This window comes from Callorhinchus milii, unplaced genomic scaffold, assembly GCF_018977255.1.
Source record: "Callorhinchus milii isolate IMCB2004 unplaced genomic scaffold, IMCB_Cmil_1.0 Scaffold30, whole genome shotgun sequence".
NCBI lineage: Eukaryota > Metazoa > Chordata > Chondrichthyes > Chimaeriformes > Callorhinchidae > Callorhinchus > Callorhinchus milii.
Genome location: NW_024704771.1, coordinates 551,647 through 566,467, shown reverse-complemented (window position 1 = coordinate 566,467; position 14,821 = coordinate 551,647). Strand labels below are relative to the sequence as shown.

The 14,821-nt window shown below is 56.2% G+C and overlaps 1 pseudogene; it reads left to right on the top strand.

Annotated features, from left to right (window-relative positions):
* Window positions 1–369: 369 nt before the first annotated feature.
* Window positions 370–9,446, top strand: LOC103190547 (annotated as a pseudogene).
* The last annotated feature ends 5,375 nt before the right edge of the window (window positions 9,447–14,821 follow it).

The following is a 14,821-nucleotide window of genomic DNA, read 5'->3' as shown; positions in this document are numbered from 1 at the left end:
GCCTAGAGGGGAGGCTTCCACTAAGGGGACGGGGTCATTGGGGGAGAGCCAAGTTTCTGTGAGCCCAAGAATGTCGAGTTGCTCGTCCAGGACGAGGTCGTGGATGGTGAGGGCTTTATGTGAGAGGGAATGGACATTTTGGAGGGAAATGCGGGTGGGTTTGCTGGTGGGAGGAGAGAGTGATACAGAGAGGATTTTAGGGTGTACAGGAGAGATGGCTGTGGAGTGTGGGGGGAGTGGGGAGTTGGGGAGGGTACGTATGACGGAGGGGGAAGTTGTGTTTGCCTGAAGGAGGTGGTTTGTGCGGAGGGAGTGAATGATGGGACACTTGGGGTCGCTGCTCTGGGACAGCCAGTGCCTGGAGCCACGATGGGCCCAGCGGAGGCTGCCCAGGCTGGAGCAGAGGGAGGTGGTGATGGGGTCCAGGGGAGAGAGGTGGGGGGGGGGGAGAGAAGGACAGAGTGCGAGTAGGGGATAGAGGGGGTCGGGAGGAGAGACATTCATTTAGAGCGGAGGGGGAGGGGGAGGCTCGGTCGGGGCGGCAGCCAAAACGCGCGCGGGGAGACCGGGGGCGGGGGGGCGGGCGATCAGCGGGACGGCATCAGCCCGTGGGCTCGGCCTCCCAGGTCGTGGCCCGGGGGTGGCGGTGCCAGGGGCTGCCGGGCCGCTGTTGTTGACGTTGTTGTTGTCGTCGTCGGCGTCGTTGTTGTCGTCGTCGTTCCTGTTGCTGTCGTCGTCGTTGTTGTCGTCGTCGTTCCTGTCGCTGTCGCTGGCGGCGGCGGCGGCGTTGTTGTCGGGTTTCAAAAACAATCAATAAACAAATCAATAAATAACGGAAAAAACTTTTCTTTGGTGTTTTTTTTTCAAATTGAAATTTCTTAACTCTTGTGTGTTGTTTCTAAAAAAACCGTGACGTCACGCGGAGGTCACCGCGCCACTCGCGGACCCGCCCCCCCTCCCCCCGCGCGCGGGGTCGCGTCACTTCCGCTCGCCCACCCGCCCCTCATCCCGCCCTCCCGTCACTTCCGCCCCTCTGCCGAGTCACTTCCGCCCCCCCTCTCTCTCTCTCTCTCCGTCTGCCGCCTTCCGGCTGAGCGGCTCCTCGTACACTCCCCCTCTCCCTCCCCTCCCTCCCCTCCGCCCTCACCCCCTCCCTCCCTCCCCCTCCCCCTCCCCCCCCCCCCTCCGCCCTCCCCCTCCCCCCTCCCCCTCCCCCTCACCCCCTCCCTCCCTCCCCTCCGCCCTCCCCCCCTCCCTCCCCCCCCTCCCGCCCTCACCTCCCCCTCCCCTCCCCTCCCTCCCCCTCCGCCCTCACCCCCTCCCCCCTCCCCCTCCCTCCCTCCCCCTCCCCCCCTCCCCCTCCCTCCCCCTCCCCCTCCCCTCCGCCCCCCCCTCCCCTCCCCCCTCCCCCTCCCCCTCCCCCTCCCCCCCTCTCTCCCTCCCCCTCCCCCCTCCCCCCTCCCTCCCTCCCCCCCTCCCCCTCCCCCCTCCCCCTCCCCCCCCCTCCCCTCCCCTCCCCTCCCCCCTCCTCCCTCCCCTCCGCCCTCTCCCCCTCCCCTCCCTCCCCCTCCCCTCCCCCTCCCCCCTCCCCTCCCCCCCCCCCCCCCTCCCCCTCCCCCCCTCCCTCCCTCCCCCTCCCCCCTCCCCCCTCCCCCTCCGCCCCTCCCCTCCCTCCCCTCCCCCTCCCCCCCTCTCTCCCTCCCCCTCCCCCTCCCTCCCCTCCGCTCTCACCCGCTCCCCTCCCCCTCCTCCTCCCCCCTCTCCTCCCTCCCCCCCTCCCCCTCACCCTCACCCCTCTCTCCCTCCCTCCGCCCTCACCCCTCCCCTCCCCCTCCTCCCTCCCCTGCCCTCTCCCTCCTCCCCTCACGCTCTCCCTCCCTCCCTCAGCCCCTCCCCCTCAGCCCCTCCCCCTCACAGGGGGCGGGAGCCGAGCGGAGGCGGTGCTGTTGGGAGGAGCCGCAGTGGCGCTTCCAAGTGAGAGTCGCTGTCGCTGTCGCTGTGAGGAGCCGCCGCCGCCGCCGGAGCCGCCGCCGGGAATGTGGGCCCCGGCGCTGGACCGCACCCTGACCGAGGAGCTGACCTGCCCGGTCTGCCTCGAGCTGTTCGCCGACCCCGTGATCCTGGGCTGCGGCCACAGCTTCTGCCGCTGCTGCATCACCGGCTGCTGGGGGGAGGGGCGCGGGGGGGAGGGGGGGGGGGGGCCCACTCCTGCCCCGTGTGTCAGCAGACCTTCCCCGAGAGGAACCTCCGGGCCAGCCAGACCCTGGCCAACCTGTCGGACAAAGCCCGGGAGCTCAGCCTGAGCCCGGGGCGGGCGGGGCCGTGGCGGGGGGGGGGCGGTGGGGCGGGGGTTGGGGTCGGGGGCGGTGGGGGCGGGGCGGGGGCGGTAGAGCAGGGGTCGGGGGTGGTGGGGCGGGGGGCGGGGGCGGTAGAGCAGGGGTCGGGGTGGTGGGGCAGGGGGCTGGGGCGGTGGGGCAGGGGTCGGTGTGGCGGGGGCGGGGTCGGTAGAGCAGGGGTCGGGGGTGGTGGGGCGGGTCGGGGCGGGGGCGGTGGGGCAGGGGTCGGTGGGGCGGGGGTCGAGGGCGGGGGCGGTAGAGCAGGGGTCGGGGGTGGTGGGGCGGGTGTCGGGGGCGGTGGGGCAGGGGTCGGGGGCGGTGGGGTGGGGGTCGGGGGCGCTGGCGGGGGGGGGCAGGCGGGGAGAAGGCTCCGCTGCGAGGAGCATCGGGAGGAGCTGAAGCTGTTCTGCGAGACGGACCAGAAGCTGATGTGTCTGGTCTGCAGAGACGCCCGAGAGCACAGGAACCACAGCTTCCTCCCCATACAGGAGGCCGTGCAGATCTGCAAGGTACGAAAGCCGCCGCTCGGGCTCGGCTCGGCTCCGCCTGACCCACTTCTCTAGTTTCTTTTGTTTTAAGTGAGGTTTTTGTTTTTCTCACGGTTTCGGTTTGATTCCAGGACCAAGTGAAATCCTCCTTAGCTTCTCTCACGCAGAGGAAGGCCACCGCTCTGGAAGCTGAAGCTAAACAGAAGCTGAAGATTTCGCAGGTGAAGGTAAGTTGGGTCGGGGCTGATGTCTGGGCTCTCGGTTCGTGTGCCTCTCTTTGCCGTGTGCGCACGGTGTGATGTATGGGCTCTCGGTTCGTGTGCCTCTCTTTGCCGTGTGCACACGGTGTAAGATCTGGGCTCTCGGTGTGTCTCTCTTTACCTGTGCACACGGTGTGACATCTTGACGCTTGATTTTGCAGGAACAGGCGAGCAGTCTGCAGACCCACATCACGGCTGAGTTTGCTAAGATGCACCAGAGCCTGACCGACAGAGAGCAGCGTGCGATCCGAGAGTTCAAACGGCGAGAGGAGGAGATCGTACACCGAATGAGGACAAATCTGCGAGAGATTCAGGGCAAGTTAAGTTCTATTCAGCAGCAGCTCTCGGAGTTACAGAAACAGATGGAGAGAGACGAACTCACCTTTCTGCAGGTAAGGAGATGAAATTATAGTTTAGTTCAGTAAAAGTTGCACACAGTTTGGAGCAGAAAGTCAAAGTGACTGTTGCACAAGTCAGTATTTTATTGAATATATGACATAAGAACAGAATGAATGCTGACCAATGTCCATCCAGTTCGCTTTCCACCTTCCTGGGGTCACGTGCACACAAGTGCCGTACTAGTTATGTACTATATGCCATTATGATATTACCTAAAATAATAATCCCTCAAAAAAATAACTTGGGTCACTTCAATTCACGACAGTTTGTGGGGACGCTGCTGTGCCCAATTGGCTGCCGCATTTCGCCCACAAATATACAGCAATTCACTTTACAGTCTACTCTGTGAAGCACTTTGAGACGTCTGGAAGACGTGAAAAGCGCTATATCAAATGCAAGGATTGTTATTATTAAAAGTAAACTATCTATTCTGTGGTTTGAAAGAATGAACACTTCCTGCTTCAACCATCTCCCTGCGGTGCCTGTTGAACAGGGTTTCTATTCACTCACTGAAATAATGTTTGCGTCGGTTCTCTCTGAGTTTACCCCCCTTCAATCACAGGCCGCGTATCCTCTGGTTTTACTGTTCTGGACAAGTTGTCATGATCTATATTATATAACCGCTTTAGAATGTTAAAGCAGCAATCATGTCGTCTTTCAATTTTCTCGTTTCCAGCGTGAAGTTGCCCAATTTACTGAGTAACTCCTCGTAGTCCAGTTCCCTCCCTTCCCTCCCTAGAGTGGGGCGAGACCATGGAGGGCTTTGTATGTGAGGACCAGGATCTTGAACTGGAGCCTCTGAAAGATAGGAAGCCAATTGGAGTCGGGGGAGAATGGGGGGGAGATGGGGGTCACAGAGTTTAAACAAAAGTGTTCCCCAAATACACCTCCATGGAACTCCACTGGTAACATTTTCCCATCTAATGACATTCCCAGTACAGGGTCCGCTTTATTTCCGACATTGGTATGTTCTGCTGGAGTTTCTGCTCCTGTCACTCAGTGAAGGACCTAAATCTACATCAGTCAGTCCCAGGGCCGATGGTGTCCTCTCCATTGCCAACATCCGGGGACACTTCAGCTGTGGTTATCCTGGGATTAACATTTAGTTATCTGTGTGAAAATGTTATCATTTACCTACTAATTGCAGTGTAATCCTGTTAACTTTCTATTTACTGCAACCACAGGTGAGTATCTGTAAGTGATCGAGTCTGAGAGTGTGAGGTGTGTGTCTGTGCATCTGTGTTTTTGGTTAGCGGGGTGTCTGACACGTGTGCAAACCCATCTCCGTGCTTGTAGAGTCTTGCCGTGTCGTGGTTAGCATGGTTACCTTGCAAGCTTGTAGCTCAGTGGTTAGAGCACTCGCTTTGCGAGCGAGAAACCCGAGTTCAATTCCCGGCAGAGGGCGAAACCTTGGGCAAGTTTCCTTACTCCACACAGAGCCTAATAATAATCCCTCCAAAACCCAAAACAATAATAAATTGGTCATTTTCAATCCACGACTGTTTGTGGGACATTGCTGTGCGCAATTGGCTGCCGCGTTCGCCCACAAATGTACAGTCAATTCACTTTACAGTGTGTTCTGTGAAGCGCTTTGGGACGTCCTCCTGACGTGAAAAGCGTTATATCAAATGCAAGGATTGTTATTATTAAGCCAGAGGACCTGGGTTTGATTGTCTGGCGGGGATGGAAGTTTCCTTACTCCACACACCTCAGTTTACCAAGCAGTAAACCGGTTGTTTATCGACTGGTGGATCGCTTTTCTGGGGATTATAATCCCCTCCCCCAAAAGAAACAAATAATGATAATAATTTGGTCATTCAATCTACAAATATATGCACTTAACCTGTGAAGGACTTTGAGATGTCATAATCATGTGATATATATGGTATATCAATTGCAAGCACTGTTTTATTTATTAAGAGTTTCCAAACCGAAATGAGAATACTTCCCACCTACACATGGAAACTCCAGAGGTAATAAAACCTCATACAAACAGCACTTTCTAGTGGCTCCAGATCTTAACTGTCTGGCTTTTGGAGACATCATTCAGAGTCTAATATTCCTGCAATAATGACACTTAACTGTGTGCTGTAGAAATCTGTTCTCTGTATCTGTGAGTTTACAATGTTGTGTCTCAGTGTGAACTCAGATCTGCCTGTGTTTTATTTCATTAGGAGAAAGCAACTCGCAAGAGAAGGTATGAAACGTTCTTCACAAAATATCCCCAGAATTTAATACACGAGCCAAACACTACCTGTCGTTTCCGCTTACAATGTGATGTCTCTTATTTCAGGTTCAGTGAGGAGGTTTTCGTGCTGTCAGTGTCCGAGAAGGATCCACTTGTGGGGATACACAAAGGGCCTGTGCAGTACACAGTCTGGCGACAGATGATACACAGCATCAGCCCAGGTACGTCCAATTCCCTGACTGTTCAGTGAGTTCTGGCATACTCCTGAAGTGAAAGTGCGACACAAATGTAATTTTGTATTGGCAGTAATGAAATGCCACCGCATGGACACAGCACATGGCTCTTTTTTACTCTTGGTTTCAGAAATAGAGGTATAGAATAGAAAAGCAAGGAATTTTGGACAACCCTTACAAATAGCTGGTTAGGCCTCAGATGGAGTATTGTGTCCAATTCTGAGCACCACAAAATTGGAAGGATGTCAGGTCTGTGGGCGCAGAGAAGATTGACCAGAATGGTACCGGGGATGAGGGCCTACAGTTGTTTGGAGAGACTAGAGAAGCTGGTGTTGTCCTGCTCAGAGCAGGAAGGTTGAGGGGAAATTTAATAGAGGTGTTGAAAATTATGAAGGGTTTTGATACAGTAGATAGGGAGAACTTCTTCCCTCTGGTGTGTTGTGTGGGTCGGCAACCAGAGGACACAGATTTACGATAATTGGCAGAAGGAAATGTTTTACCCGTAGAGTTGTTACATTGTGCAACGCACCGTGTGAAAGAGCGGTGGAAGCAGATTCGATATTAGCTTCCAAAAGAATGGGGGAAGGAATTTTAAAAAGGTGCAAGGCTACGGGGTAAGAGCGAGGGTCCGGGAATTTATGACAGCTCTTTCAAAGAGACGGCACAGGCATGATGGCGCAATGGACACCTCCTGTGCTGTCAGATTCTATGATTCTAGCGAGAACAGCAGCCTGTATTTATCTAGCGTCCTTTACGCTGGGGTGTTTAACAGTGGCATTGCCCGATACCGGGCCATAGGCACGGGGGGAGGAGGAAGTCTTCAAGGGTAACCTGAAAATGGGGAGAGAGAATGCAAGGCGAAGGGACTCGGGGAGAGATGGAGTCGGGCAATGCGACGGTGGTGGAGGAAAGCCGTCCTTGCCAGGGACCCGATATGGGCACGAGGGTTGGCTGGGGATCGAACCCGAAATGCCTAAGGCGCGCAAGGGCTCGGTGAGGCATCGGGTAGGGTGAGGCAGTCTGAACCGCAGAAGGGAAGACATCGGCAGGAGCCTCCCAAGAGAACGGATTTCGTCTTGTCCACGTTCAGCTGCAGGAAGTCTGGGCTAAGCCGGGCCTTGCCGTCTGTGAGGTGAGATGACAGGGACGTGAGGTCAAGGCTCCTACGCTTGTGGAGGCCGGCAGGTGGCTGCTTGGAGCACTCGGCTCGCACGCGAGAGACCTGGGTTCGAATCCCGGGCAGGACGAAACGTTGGGCGAGTTTCCTTACTCGGCGCACACGCCTCTGTTTGCTAAGCAGCGATTGGGAACCTGGCTGTCAGTCAATTGGGGGAATAACTTTTCCGGGGGTAATAATCTCTTCAAAACTGATAATAATAATAATAATAAATTAGTCATTTCAATCCCCGAGTGTTTGTGGGACGCTGCTGTGCGTAATTCGCCGCCGGGTTTCGTCCACAAGATACGCCTTCGACTCCCTCCGCGGCGTATCCTGTGAAGCGCTTTGAGACGTCTCAGCAACTGGGAGTCACAGTGTCGCGGTCAGCAGGTGGCGCTGTGGGAGCGTTTGAACCCACAGCGACTCCTGGTCGCACGTTCGAGCAGCGCCCTCTGCTGGCGGCCTGGCGGCGGTACACGGTCGGTGCTGTCGACCACGCCCGGCACTGCCGACAACCACCACCCCCGCGGCATTGCCAGCCTCCGCCACTGCCTCGCCCCTCGGGCTGCCCAGACCCTCACCCACGCACTCGTCACCTCGAGGCTCGACCTCGGGAACTCCCTCCTCGTCGGCCTTCCCAACGCTTCCCTCCACAAACTGCAGGTCATCCGAAACTCTGCAGCTCGTGTCCTCACACGCACCGGGCTCCGCGACCCCATCACTCCCACCCTCGCCCGATCCCATCACTCCCACCCTCGCCCGACCCCGTCACTCCCACCCTCGCCCGACCCCATCACTCCCACCCTCGCCCGACCCCGTCACTCCCACCCTCGCCCGACCCCGTCACTCCCACCCTCGCCCGACCCCGTCGCTCCCACCCTCGCCCGACCCCGTCACTCCACCCTCGCCCGACCCCGTCACTCCCACCCTCGCCCGACCCCGTCACTCCCACCCTCGCCCGACCCCATCTCTCCCACCCTCGCCCGACCCCGTCACTCCCACCCTCGCCCGACCCCGTCACTCCCACCCTCGCCCGACTCCACCGGCTCCCCATCACCCAGAGGATCGAGTTCAAGATCTTCGTCCTCACCTTTAAGGCCATCCATGGCCTCGCCCCCTCCTACCTCTGACCTGCTGACTGCCTACCAACCTGCCCGCTCCCTCCGCTCAGTGGGCTCCGGCTGCTCCATGTCTCCCGCCCGACCTGCCCTACCACCGGTGCCCAGGCTTTCAGCCTCTCTGCCCCAACACTCTGGAACTCCATCCCACAGTCCCTTGGCCTCGCTTTCTCTCTTGCCTCCTTCAAAGCCGATCTCAAGACTCTTCTCTTCGACCGTGCCTTTGGTCTCCCTCCCACCTCCCTGCCTTCCCTCCCCCCTATACCACCCCTCCCCTATGCTCGGGCCCTGACACTTGACTGTTCAGCGCTTTGGGACGTCCTGACGTGAAAGGCGCTCTATAAATGTCATTTTGTTGTTGTTGTTATCCTGTATTCAGCAACTAACCCTCTGATGTGGATTTGTCACCATCTCACACATCGCCCCCTAGTGCCCGCCCTCGGTCCTGCAGCCCCCCTGCTCCGTGACCCCCTCACTCCACTTTGTGTTGTTTTCTATCTCTCTCTGTCTCAGCTCCGGCCGCTTTGACTCTGGATCCTGACACAGCCCATCCCCGGCTCATCCTGTCTGAGGACCGGACCAGTGTGAGACTCGGAGACAAACAACATCAACTCCCTGACTCCCCGAAGAGGTTTAGTAAGTGTCCCATTGTCCTGGGATCTGAGGGCTTCACATCAGGGAGACATTACTGGGAGGTGCAGGTGGTCAACAAGACACAGTGGATTGTGGGATTGGCCAGAGAGTCTGTCAACAGGAAACAACCAATCACATGGACACCAGAGGGTGGGGTGTGGGGTGTGTGGCTGGGGGGCGAGGTCTATGAGGCTGTGACGTCACCCCCCACCCGCCTGCACCTGACAGTGAGACCCGGGAAGGTCGGGGTTTACCTGGACTATGAGGAGGGACAGGTGTCATTTTACAATGCTGACAACATGGCTCATCTCCACACTTTCACCCAAACTTTCACTGAGAAACTTTATCCTCTCTTCAGTCCATCGTATAATGATGACGGGAAAAACTCAGAGCCACTGAGAATCTGCGGGTTATAACCGATTAACAGCGACGTGGGTTTAACTCAGTTTCCACGTGATTCACGCTCTGTTGTTTAGGACAATAGGAGGTGGGGGCAAATGAGGTGGGAGCTGGTACAGGAAGGAATGAGGTTGGGTCAGAAGGAGAGGAATGGGATGAGAGCGGGGTGGAGGAATGGGGTGGGAGCAGGTGGACAAGGGATGTGGGTGGGGAATAGGATGGAAGAAGGGGTGGGGGATGGGGGTAGCAGTGGGGAAAGAGATGGGCGCTGGGGGGAGATGGGGTGGGAATGTGTGGGGGCGATGGGGTGGGAATGTGGGGGAGCGATGGGGTGGGAATGTGGGGGGGCGATGGGGTGGGAATGTGGGGGGGCGATGGGGAGTGTGAGTGGGGGGGCGTATTGGGGTGGAATCTGGGGAAATGAGTGGATTGTGGTGGGGAAGGATATGGTAGCGGGTGGGGTGGGGGGTGATGTTATGGGTGGGGGAATGTGGTGGGTGGGGTGGGGGGGGAAAGTTGAATGCAGGAGAAGATGCCAAGCTCTGGGGGAACTTACAGATCCTGGAATGAAGCTGGAGATGGAAACACGACGAGTGATGGCGCCCGTCACCTCACCACAGACCAGCCCGGCCGCTAACTGTACAGGGCTTTTGCGTTGAGCGCGAGGAGAGTTTCCGTGCTTAGCAATCGAGGTCACAGTTGGGAGCTTTCCTGCCTTTCAGACACACTGAACTATCTCATCCCCAGTCTAACCCGCGTGTGTCCCAGTGATGTCTCCACGGGACCACTCTCTGATCTCTAGAAGGTGTTTGTCTGTCTGTGTTCAAACCTTTGGCCCTTCAGGAGAGCGCCACCTCCAGCAGCTCCGGAGCGTGGATGGGCTGTGGCCAGACCGGGCAGGTCTCTGGGTCCAGGGCTGTCTGTTGACGTCAGGTTTCTATTGGTTTGTGTCCGGATTGTACCCAATGTGTAAATATTGCTCACAATAAATTGTCTGACACATAACGAGAATCCAGGAGATCTTTCCTCCAGTTTCACTGCGGCGGGTGGTGCTCAGAGAGGAGATTCCCAAACCCACGCCCACACCCGGACCAGATGGGTTTAATCCCCGTTTGATCCGGATTAAGTCACTGATGGCGGGATGTGGGAATCGGGATTCTCGGTCGGACGGGCAGCGGGAAGCTTAGGAGTGTCTCCTGGCAGTGACACAGGGCACCGCCAACGTAAAGATCTCACGTCACTTCCCATCCTCCTGCCCCCGACAGCGAGAGCCGGGAAGGTCGGTGTTTTCCCCGACTATGAGGGAGGGACGGGGATCATTTTACATGTGTATCTGCACGTGTGTGCGTGCGTGTGAGCACACATACGCATAAACTCACACGTACAAATGAAGACACACACCTCAGCATCACCATCCACGGTTGCACACTCCACTTTGCTAAGCCAGTCCACAACCTTGGGGTCTTGTTTGACCCTCAACTATCCTTTCTACCCCACCTCTGCGTCATGACCCGCTCTGCCTTCCCCACCCCCGCAACATTGCCCAACTCCAACACTGTCTCACACCACAGGCCACCGATACCCTTACACACGCCTTCATTACATCGAGGCTCGACTATGCAAACTCTCTGCTTGTCGGCCTCGCCAACTCCTCCCTCCACCAGGCTACGTGACCCCATCACCCCCATCCTCGCCTGACTCCACTGGCTTCCCATCACACCAAGGGTACTGTTCAAGATCCTGGTCCTCATCTTCAAAGCCCTCCATGGCCTTGCTCCCCCCACCACCCCTCCGACCTCTCCCCCTACCACCCTGTTCGCTCCCTCCGCTCAGCGGGCTCCGGCGTGCTTCACGGCCCCTGCCTCGCTCGGCCCATTATCGGTGGGCAAACCTTCCTCCACTCTGCCCCCATCCTCTGGAATTCCATCCCACAGTCCCTCTGTCTTGTCCCGTTCCTCGCCACCTTCGAGACCCACCTCAAGACCCTCCTCTTCGACCGTGCTTTCCATCTCCCTGCTTCCCCCCACGTCTGCCCTCCACCACTCTCCCCCACCCCGACCCTCAGCTCGGGTCCATAACTCTGTCTGTCCAGCGCCTTGGGACGTCCTCCCGACATGAAAGGCGCTGTATAAATATAATTGTGTTGTTGTTGTTGCCTATCTGTGTGCGTGAATGTTTGTGTGTCTGTATGCATGTTTGTGTGTGTGTGTGTGTGTCTCTCTCTCTACCTGTGTCTATTGCTCTATCTGTTTATGTGTACCTCTCTGTCTTTCTTTCTTTCTGGTTGTGTGTGTGTCTCTAACTTTGTGCATCTCTCTTAGTCTCACTGTATCTCCCTCTCTCTCTATGTATCTCTCTGTCTGTGTTTTCCACAAACGGCTTTTCCTCCACCCCCCGCACTGTCTCGTGTGGTGACCCTCAGGGCTCTGTCCTCGGTCCCCTCCTCTTCACCCTCTATATGCTCCCCCTGTGGTGACATCATCCGCAGACATGGGGTTCACTCCCACATGTATGCGGATGACACCCAACTCTACCTTTCCTCCTCTACCCTCAACTCCACGACCACCGATGTCCTGACAGCTGCCTGTCCGACATCGAGTCCTGGACGGGAGACAACTTTCTTCAGCTCAACGTGCGCAAAACTGAGGCCCTCCTGATTGGCTCACGTCAGCGCCTCCGCACCTCAGGCGACGACACCATCAGCATCCAAGGCCGCACTGTCCACCTCTCAAAGCCATCAGGAACCTCGGGGTTCTGTTCGACCCTGAGCTGTCCTTTCTTCCTCATATCCGCACCACAACTGGCACCGCCTTCCATCATGTCCGGAACATCGCCAGGCTACGGCACTACCTCACCCCTCACGCGGCTGAAACTCTGGTCCACGCCTTTATCACCTCAAGGCTGGACTATGGGAACTCTCTCCTCGCCGGCCTTCCCGCCACCTCCCTCCACACTGCAGGTCATTCAGAACTCTGCAGCTCGTGTACTGTCCCGCACCAGACACCGCAACCACATCACTCCCACCCTCGCCCTCACCCTCGACCTCACCCTCACTCCCACCTCGCTCGCCTTCACTGGCTCCCCATCCCCCAGAGGATCGAATTCAAGATCCTCATCCTCACCTACAAGGCCATTCCCGGCCTCGTTCCCTCCTACCTCTCCGACCTACTATCCCCCGACTTACCTGCCCGTACCCTCCGTTCCTCTGGCTCCGGTCTGCTCCACATCCCCCGCCCCAACCGCCCTACCATCGGTGGCCGGGCCTTCAGCCTCTCAGCTCCGAGGCTCTGGAACTCCACCCCAGTGCCTTCGCCGCTTCCTCCCTTTCCTCCTTCAAGGCCGGTCTCAAGACCTTTCTCTTTGACCGCGCCTTCAGCTCCCCTCTCGGCTCTCTACCCCCTCCTCGCTCCCTCCCTTCCCTCCCCTCACCCTGACCATTTCCCCCCAATGCTCGGGTCCTGACCCAACTGTCCAGTACCTTGGGACGTCCTCCCGACGTGAAAGGCGCTCTATAAATGCAATCTTGTTGTTGTTGTCTGTCTGTGTATATCTCTATCTGTATCTATTTAGGCTTGTCTCTGTCTGTCGATCTTTGTGTGTCTCTACTTTTTTGTATCTCTCTGACTTAGTTTGTCTCCTTCTGTCTGTGAATATCCTTCTTCTTGTCTGTCTGTATGCATTTACTCTGTAACTCCCTGTAACTCTGTGTATCTGTAGGTTCTGAGTTCAAGTCACGCATCGGTTTGAGAATGTGCCACTCGCTGTCCAAAATAGTGGTTAAAACAGACAATAGAGATGCACTGGAGGGGCAGCGAGATAGAAAGATGAGGAAGAAAGGAAAAGAAGGGTGTGTGAGGGAGCAAACCCCACAAATTGGGGTCCTTTGTGGTGTCCTGTAGTGTAGCGTGAAATCTTGCTGTGTCATGGTTAGGAAATCATGTCGGAGTAAAAACATTGGCGTTGACTAGTTGGGCCGAATGGCTGTTTCCACGCTGTAGCTTCTGCGTAAACTAGTTAAGACTTACAAGAGAGTTATTAGTTGTTCGAGTGGGAATGGTTGGTGCGAATGTCGTCATGTGTTTGTTCCATTGACTGTGAGTAATGTGAAGCTCAGCGGTTTGTTGAGCTCAAAGGAGTTTGACTCCTGTATAAATGAGGCTTCACTCGATGCACCAGTGCCTGTCCGCATCAGGTCCGTCATGATGAAGAAATATCACAGCTTCTCAGAAAAGGTGTATCAGACAGAAATCATCTTCCAGATTATGTACATTTTCTACCCTATTCTTGCAATCGTTGGTGGGTTCGGTAAGTCATCGGGCAGAAAATACTGCAAAACGAATTGACAAATTGTATGTTTTGGGGGCCAAACCCCGGCAGCCAATTGCTCAGAGCCGCGTCCCACAAACAGTCGTGGATTGAGTGACCAAATTATTATTATTTATTTATTGTTATGGAGAGATTTTTATCCACGGAAAAGCGATCCACCGATCGACTAACAGCCGGGTTCCGACTTACCGCTATGTAAACCTGGTTGCGTGGAGGAAGGAAACTTGCCCAACTTTTCGCCCTGCGGGGTATCCAATCCAGGTTCTTTCCTCCACGAAGCTACTCACCAACATCCCGTTAAGGAGGGTCGGGGACAGTTCCCATTCGGGCCATTTACCCTGGAAAGCCAAAGGTCCAGCAAGGACAGTCCCAGCCGGTCATGCTACTGTCACCGTAACTGGGAAGGCTCTCAACGGACAGGCTGTGTCCAGTTTCAATCGGCTAAACCCCGGTAATACACCAACAATTCTCTGGTGTCCCCCAAGCTTTGGCTGTTCGGCCTCCCGTGAGCGATACTGAGGTGTGTGTCGCTGCAGGAACAGAGTGGGTGTTCCACGGTATTTGTACGTTTACATTCCCGAATATAATTCAGATAAATTACAGCAATGAGTAGGAGCCAGAAATCAGGTGGCGTCTGACCAGTGATTGTCATTCTGCAGGTAACTTGCTGGCGATTGTGATCTTGTCCCGGGGAAAGTGTGGTCTCTCCACCTGCGTCACCCGTTACCTGGTTGCCATGGCATTGGCGGATCTGCTGGTGGTTATCAGTGACGTGATATTAACTCGGATTAATTTTCTGTATTTTCCCGTGGGGTTCCTGGATTGGACGCCCGTGTGCGCTTTCGGGACCTTCCTGCTCGCTACCGCTGCTCACAGCTCCGTCTGGCTAACAGTCGCTTTCACATTTGACCGCTTTGTGATCATTTCCTGTGAGAGGCTCCAGAAATATTGCAGCGACAGAATGGCGTCTGTGTTGATATGCATTATATGGGCGATCAGCTGCCTGAGCAACAGCCCTTGGTACTTCGCCTATGAATCTTATTTCGTAGCCAACAACGTTCCCTGGTTCTGCAAACTCAAACACAGCTTCTACACGACATCTGCTTGGTCAGCGTTTAATTGGATAGACATCGTTCTAGTCCCATTTATTCCGTATCTGCTGATTCTGCTCTTCAATGTTCTGACTATCAGACACATCATTGTGGCCAACAGAATCCGCAGACGTCTTCTCAGGCAAAATCAAAATGCGAATAATAATGACGCGGAGACAGAGAATAGGAAA